Below are 7373 nucleotides of genomic sequence, written 5' to 3' on the forward strand. Positions count from 1 at the left end.
ATACTACTGTGGTGATTTCAAGAGGTGGCTTAACCAAGCCACACTTGGTCAGGCCAGTCATAATCAGGCCAGACCAGGAAGAAATCAAAGAAGGCAAAATAAGAGCGAGAAAAGCAAGTGAACAGAGCCAGGAACAGAAGGAAAGAGAGTCAGGCAAGCCAAGCAAAGAAAGACACAGGCAAGTGGAGCCAAGCAAGGAAACATCCACTGAAGCCAAGCAAGTCAAGAAAAAAGCTAGGCAGGCCAATTCCTGAGGAAAGACTCAGGGAAACCAAGCAGAGAAAACAAAAGAAAGCCAAGAAAGTCAAGCCAAGTGTTGCTGGAACACTAGAAGTCTGCAACATGACTGAGTCTGAGTCTGAGTCTGAGTCTGAGCACTCTGGTGAGCCCTCAACCGCAAAAGACCCTAAAGGCCAAAATCACCCGTTCTTTCCGGGCAGGGCTGCAGTTCTCTGTCAGTCGCATAGACAGATTGCTCCGCAAAGGACAATTTGCAGACCGTATTGGAGCTGGAGCCCCAGTATATATGGCCGCGGTGCTTCAATAAGTGACTCATGAGCTTGTGGATATTGCTGGGGAAGTCGCTGCACGCAGCAAGAAGCGTCGGATTTCCCCACGCCACTTGCAGCTGGCCATTCACAGCGACTCAGAGCTCAAGAAACTGCTGGGAGGTATCACCATCTCTCAGGGCGGAGTCCTGCACTTAAATCAGCCTGTGGTTTTACCTTCCAAGAAGAGGAATGGCAGGAGAGCCATCAAGAGAAGGGTTGCCCCTGCTCCTGTCTCTGTAAAGTGAGAACAGAGCAAAGGGGAGACTGCCACCCCAGATTTGGGAGAAATGACATTGACTTGATTGCAAGGCTCTTTCAAATGCATCAGTATGGTCTAATAAAAGCAGTTAAAATGCCTGGTCTTCTTTTGTGAATTAATTTCCTCTTTTACTATCCTACAATTTTAAGGGATCATTCAGTTGGTCAGGTAGCTGCATTGATAATATGGTATAAAAGCCTAGAAAGATAGAACTCAATCATTTCATTAAGAAATTTACATCAGAAATGGTCTAAATGGTGTCAAGTATCAGAGGGGAGGCGTTTTAGTCTGGATCTGTAAAAAGCGACAAAGAGTCCTGTGGCACCTTATAGACCAACAGACGTATTGGAGCATAAATGTCTAAATGGTGTAGATTCTGGGAGGTGATTTCTGTGTTTTTTTCAGGCATTTCCCCAATAGATTGAAGATTAGGAACATTTTTCCCATAGTGAAGTTGATGTGTACTGCATGTTTTGTGAAAACAGAAAAAGGAACAAACTCATGACAGAAAAATGTAATCCATTACACATGAAGGATAAAGCCTATGGGCCTGGTTTTTCTTTTTGTTTTGTTCTTTTTGTTTTGTTTTGTTTTAGTTCCCCCATTATAAAACCATTGACTCGTTTAGAGTAATATCAGATTTATACAGTATAAGTGATACTAGAATCAGGCTTTCTGAAATTATTAAATACCTGGAGGGGTTCACATAAACTTTGATCACCTTTTTAAAGGGAAAACATTACCCACTTGCCAGCACACAGGTATACAGGGAGACTTACAAGTAAAAGTAAAATTTATGCTCTAATAAATTTGTTAGTCTCTAAGGTGCCACAAGTACTCCTGTTCTTTTTGCGGATACAGACTAACCCGGCTTCTACTCTGAAACCTGAAGTAAAAGAGAGCCATCTGCAGACGATTGTCCTGGTTAATGGGAGTCATCAAGATTCCAAACCACCATTAATGGCCCACACTTTGCATAATTACAATAGGCCCTCAGAGTTCTATTTCATATTTCTAGTTTCAGATACATGAGTGGTACATTTATACAACTAGGATGACCACACTCAGTAGATGATAAGCTTTGTAATGATACCTTACAAGAGACCTTTTGCATGACGCATATTCCAGTTACATTATATTTAACTCATTAGCATATTTTCATAAAATCCTATAGAGTGCAACATCACACAATGGATTTGGCCTGATGTGAGGGGTTCTCTCCAGATGCTGTTTTTAAACCGGTCTCAGAAAATAGCTCACGAAGAAGAGAAGCGGCTAATCAAAGCTGAGAGTGACAAATGGTGAACACTTGGGTTTCTGGAATGGCAAAGAACCCTTACCATGGGCTTGGGTGCCATGAGGGTTCTCTAAGAGACGGGAAGCATCACCAAGTTAAGGGCTCCAGAGAAACTGGCCAATATTTTCAAACTTTAGGAGGCCTGAATTTCCGCCCCTAAACCCACTTTTAAGCAACTAACTACAAGTGACCTGATTTCCATAGGTGCAGAGCACTCCAAACTCCTAGTGAAATCAACAGGAGCTGTGGGTGCTCAGCTCCTCTTCAAATCAGGCCACGTCTAAGTTATTTAGGTGCCTAATTTAAGGCATCCTATTTTCAAAATGTAACCAAAGCCTATTTCATGCCGTTACAGGATGAGTTTTGCTAATAGCAGATATCACTGACTAAAAATCCAACACAAACGGTGAATCAATGGGAATGATGTCATCAAAGGATGACATATCCCCTCTGGCTTGGGTAACAAATGAAGTAGCTGCCCATTGGTTCTCAGACAACCAATCAGAAAGGATGTTTTTTCTCTGTCTGCACTGAGGTTATAAAAGGCTGCAGGCTCAGACAGGGTCAGCATACTACTGTGGTGATTTCAAGAGGTGGCTTAACCAAGCCACACTTGGTCAGGCCAGTCATAATCAGGCCAGACCAGGAAGAAATCAAAGAAGGCAAAAGAAGAGCGAGAAAAGCAAGTGAACAGAGCCAGGAACAGAAGGAAAGAGAGTCAGGCAAGCCAAGCAAAGAAAGACACAGGCAAGTGGAGCCAAGCAAGGAAACATCCACTGAAGCCAAGCAAGTCAAGAAAAAAGCTAGGCAGGCCAATTCCTGAGGAAAGACTCAGGGAAACCAAGCAGAGAAAACAAAAGAAAGCCAAGAAAGTCAAGCCAAGTGTTGCTGGAACACTAGAAGTCTGCAACATGACTGAGTCTGAGTCTGAGTCTGAGTCTGAGCACTCTGGTGAGCCCTCAACCGCAAAAGACCCTAAAGGCCAAAATCACCCGTTCTTTCCGGGCAGGGCTGCAGTTCTCTGTCAGTCGCATAGACAGATTGCTCCGCAAAGGACAATTTGCAGACCGTATTGGAGCTGGAGCCCCAGTATATATGGCCGCGGTGCTTCAATAAGTGACTCATGAGCTTGTGGATATTGCTGGGGAAGTCGCTGCACGCAGCAAGAAGCGTCGGATTTCCCCACGCCACTTGCAGCTGGCCATTCACAGCGACTCAGAGCTCAAGAAACTGCTGGGAGGTATCACCATCTCTCAGGGCGGAGTCCTGCACTTAAATCAGCCTGAGGTTTTACCTTCCAAGAAGAGGAATGGCAGGAGAGCCATCAAGAGAAGGGTTGCCCCTGCTCCTGTCTCTGTTAAGTGAGAACAGAGCAAAGGGGAGACTGCCACCCCAGATTTGGGAGAAATGACATTGACTTGATTGCAAGGCTCTTTCAAATGCATTAGTATGGTCTAATAAAAGCAGTTAAAATGCCTGGTCTTCTTTTGTGAATTAATTTCCTCTTTTACTATCCTACAATTTTAAGGGATCATTCAGTTGGTCAGGTAGCTGCATTGATAATATGGTAGAAAAGCCTAGAAAGATAGAACTCAATCATTTCATTAAGAAATTTACATCAGAAATTGTCTAAATGGTGTCAAGTATCAGAGGGGAGGCGTTTTAGTCTGGATCTGTAAAAAGCGACAAAGAGTCCTGTGGCACCTTATAGACAAACAGACGTATTGGAGCATAAATGTCTAAATGGTGTAGATTCTGGGAGGTGATTTCTGTGTTTTTTTCAGGCATTTCCCCAATAGATTGAAGATTAGGAACATTTTTCCCATAGTGAAGTTTATGTGTACTGCATGTTCTGTGAAAACAGAAAAAGGAAGAAACGCATGACAGAAAAATGTAATCCATTACACATGAAGGATAAAGCCTATGGGCCTGGTTTTTCTTTTTGTTTTGTTCTTTTTGTTTTGTTTTGTTTTAGTTCCCCCATTATAAATCCATTGACTCGTTTAGAGTAATATCAGATTTATACAGTATAAGTGATACTAGAATCAGGCTTTCTGAAATTATTAAATACCTGGAGGGGTTCACATAAACTTTGATCACCTTTTTAAAGGGAAAACATTACCCACTTGCCAGCACACAGGTATACAGGGAGACTTATAAGTAAAAGTAAAATTTATGCTGTAATAAATTTGTTAGTTTCTAAGGTGCCACAAGTACTCCTGTTCTTTTTGCGGATACAGACTAACACGGCTTCTCCTCTGAAACCTGAAGTAAAAGAGAGCCATCTGCAGATGATTGTCCTGGTTAATGGGAGTCATCAAGATTCCAAACCACCATTAATGGCCCACACTTTGCATAATTACAATAGGCCCTCAGAGTTCCATTTCATATTTCTAGTTTCAGATACATGAGTGGTACATTTATACAACTAGGATGACCACACTCAGTAGATGATAAGCTTTGTAATGATACCTTACAAGAGACCTTTTGCACGAAGCATATTCCAGTTACATTATATTTAACTCATTAGCATATTTTCATAAAATCCTATAGAGTGCAACATCACACAATGGATTTGGCCTGATGTGAGGGGTTCTCTCCAGATGCTGTTTTTAAACCGGTCTCAGAAAATAGCTCACGAACAAGAGAAGCGGCTAATCAAAGCTGAGAGTGACAAATGGTGAATACTTGGGTTTCTGGAATGGCAAAGAACCCTTACCATGGGCTTGGGTGCCATGAGGGTTCTCTAAGAGACGGGAAGCATCACCAAGTTAAGGGCTCCAGAGAAACTGGCCAATATTTTCAAACTTTAGGAGGCCTGAATTTCCGCCCCTAAACCCACTTTTAAGCAACTAACTACAAGTGACCTGATTTCCATAGGTGCTGAGCACTCCAAACTCCTAGTGAAATCAACAGGAGCTGTGGGTGCTCAGCTCCTCTTCAAATCAGGCCACGTCTAAGTTATTTAGGTGCCTAATTTAAGGCATCCTATTTTCAAAATGTAACCAAAGCCTATTTCATGCCGTTACAGGATGAGTTTTGCTAATAGCAGATATCACTGACTAAAAATCCAACACAAACGGTGAATCATTGGGAATGATGTCATCAAAGGATGACATATCCCCTCTGGCTTGGGTAACAAATGAAGTAGCTGCCCATTGGTTCTCAGACAACCAATCAGAAAGGATGTTTTTTCTCTGTCTGCACTGAGGTTATAAAAGGCTGCAGGCTCAGACAGGGTCAGCATACTACTGTGGTGATTTCAAGAGGTGGCTTTACCAAGCCACACTTGGTCAGGCCAGTCATAATCAGGCCAGACCAGGAAGAAATCAAAGAAGGCAAAATAAGAGCGAGAAAAGCAAGTGAACAGAGCCAGGAACAGAAGGAAAGAGAGTCAGGCAAGCCAAGCAAAGAAAGACACAGGCAAGTGGAGCCAAGCAAGGAAACATCCACTGAAGCCAAGCAAGTCAAGAAAAAAGCTAGGCAGGCCAATTCCTGAGGAAAGACTCAGGGAAACCAAGCAGAGAAAACAAAAGAAAGCCAAGAAAGTCAAGCCAAGTGTTGCTGGAACACTAGAAGTCTGCAACATGACTGAGTCTGAGTCTGAGTCTGAGCACTCTGGTGAGCCCTCAACCGCAAAAGACCCTAAGGCCAAAATCACCCGTTCTTCCCGGGGTGGGCTGCAGTTCTATGTCAGTCGCATAGACAGATTGCTCCGCAAAGGACAATTTGCAGACCGTATTGGAGCTGGAGCCCCAGTATATATGGCCGCGGTGCTTCAATAAGTGACTCATGAGCTTGTGGATATTGCTGGGGAAGTCGCTGCACGCAGCAAGAAGCGTCGGATTTCCCCACGCCACTTGCAGCTGGCCATTCACAGCGACTCAGAGCTCAAGAAACTGCTGGGAGGTATCACCATCTCTCAGGGCGGAGTCCTGCACTTAAATCAGCCTGTGGTTTTACCTTCCAAGAAGAGGAATGGCAGGAGAGCCATCAAGAGAAGGATTGTCCCTGCTCCTGTCTCTGTTAAGTGAGAACAGAGCAAAGGGGAGACTGCCACCCCAGATTTGGGAGAAATGACATTGACTTGATTGCAAGGCTCTTTCAAATGCATCAGTATGGTCTAATAAAAGCAGTTAAAATGCCTGGTCTTCTTTTGTGAATTAATTTCCTCTTTTACTATCCTACAATTTTAAGGGATCATTCAGTTGGTCAGGTAGCTGCATTGATAATATGGTAGAAAAGCCTAGAAAGATAGAACTCAATCATTTCATTAAGAAATTTACATCAGAAATTGTCTAAATGGTGTCAAGTATCAGAGGGGAGGCATTTTAGTCTGGATCTGTAAAAAGCGACCAAGAGTCCTGTGGCACCTTATAGACCAACAGACGTATTGGAGCATAAATGTCTAAATGGTGTAGATTCTGGGAGGTGATTTCTGTGTTTTATTCAGGCATTTCCCCAATAGATTGAAGATTAGGAACATTTTTCCCATAGTGAAGTTGATGTGTACTGCATGTTTTGTGAAAACAGAAAAAGGAACAAACTCATGACAGATAAATGTAATCCATTACACATGAAGGATAAAGCCTATGGGCCTGGTTTTTCTTTTTGTTTTGTTCTTTTTAGTTACCCCATTATCAGAGACGCTAAACTGTGGCCACACTCAGGAAGTCCGGGTGCACTATATCCTGAAGCCAGAGGCCATGGGGGAGCAGAAGGAAATCGTCTTTTACTATTTGGTAAACCTGGACATACTGATATTTGTCTACATATAGGTGACAACAACAGATAGGCTCAAGTGCCTGCCAGACAATTAGTCCTTGGACAGTAATTCTAGGTGGGGCCCCAAATTGTGTGTGTCCTGGGGCAAGAACTTGTACCTATATTACCCATAATCCTTCACACTCTTTTCCTTGGGCTGATGCTCTTTGCTGAGCCCCAATGCTCAATACCAACATTTTATAAGGAGAAGAAGAGTAACCGGGTTCTATTGCCCCTGATTAAACAGAAAGAATTTTGCTAGCAGAGATCAATAGAGCAGCTCTGCTGGCTCCAGCCACCTGAGGCCCAAAATTCCTGACATTCCTCTCACAGGTTCCCCCATTCTAACACCTCTCCTACTCATAATACCCATAACAGGAAGGCTTCTTCTTCCATGCAGGTAATGGCCAAAGGAGGCATTGTGCGAGCAAGGACCCAGGCTCTGGCTGTGGAGCATGGTGATGGTGAGCTCTCACCACCACTTCCCTTATCTTTCTCCCGG

This window comes from Chrysemys picta, chromosome 1, assembly GCF_011386835.1.
Source record: "Chrysemys picta bellii isolate R12L10 chromosome 1, ASM1138683v2, whole genome shotgun sequence".
Classification (NCBI taxonomy): domain Eukaryota; kingdom Metazoa; phylum Chordata; order Testudines; family Emydidae; genus Chrysemys; species Chrysemys picta.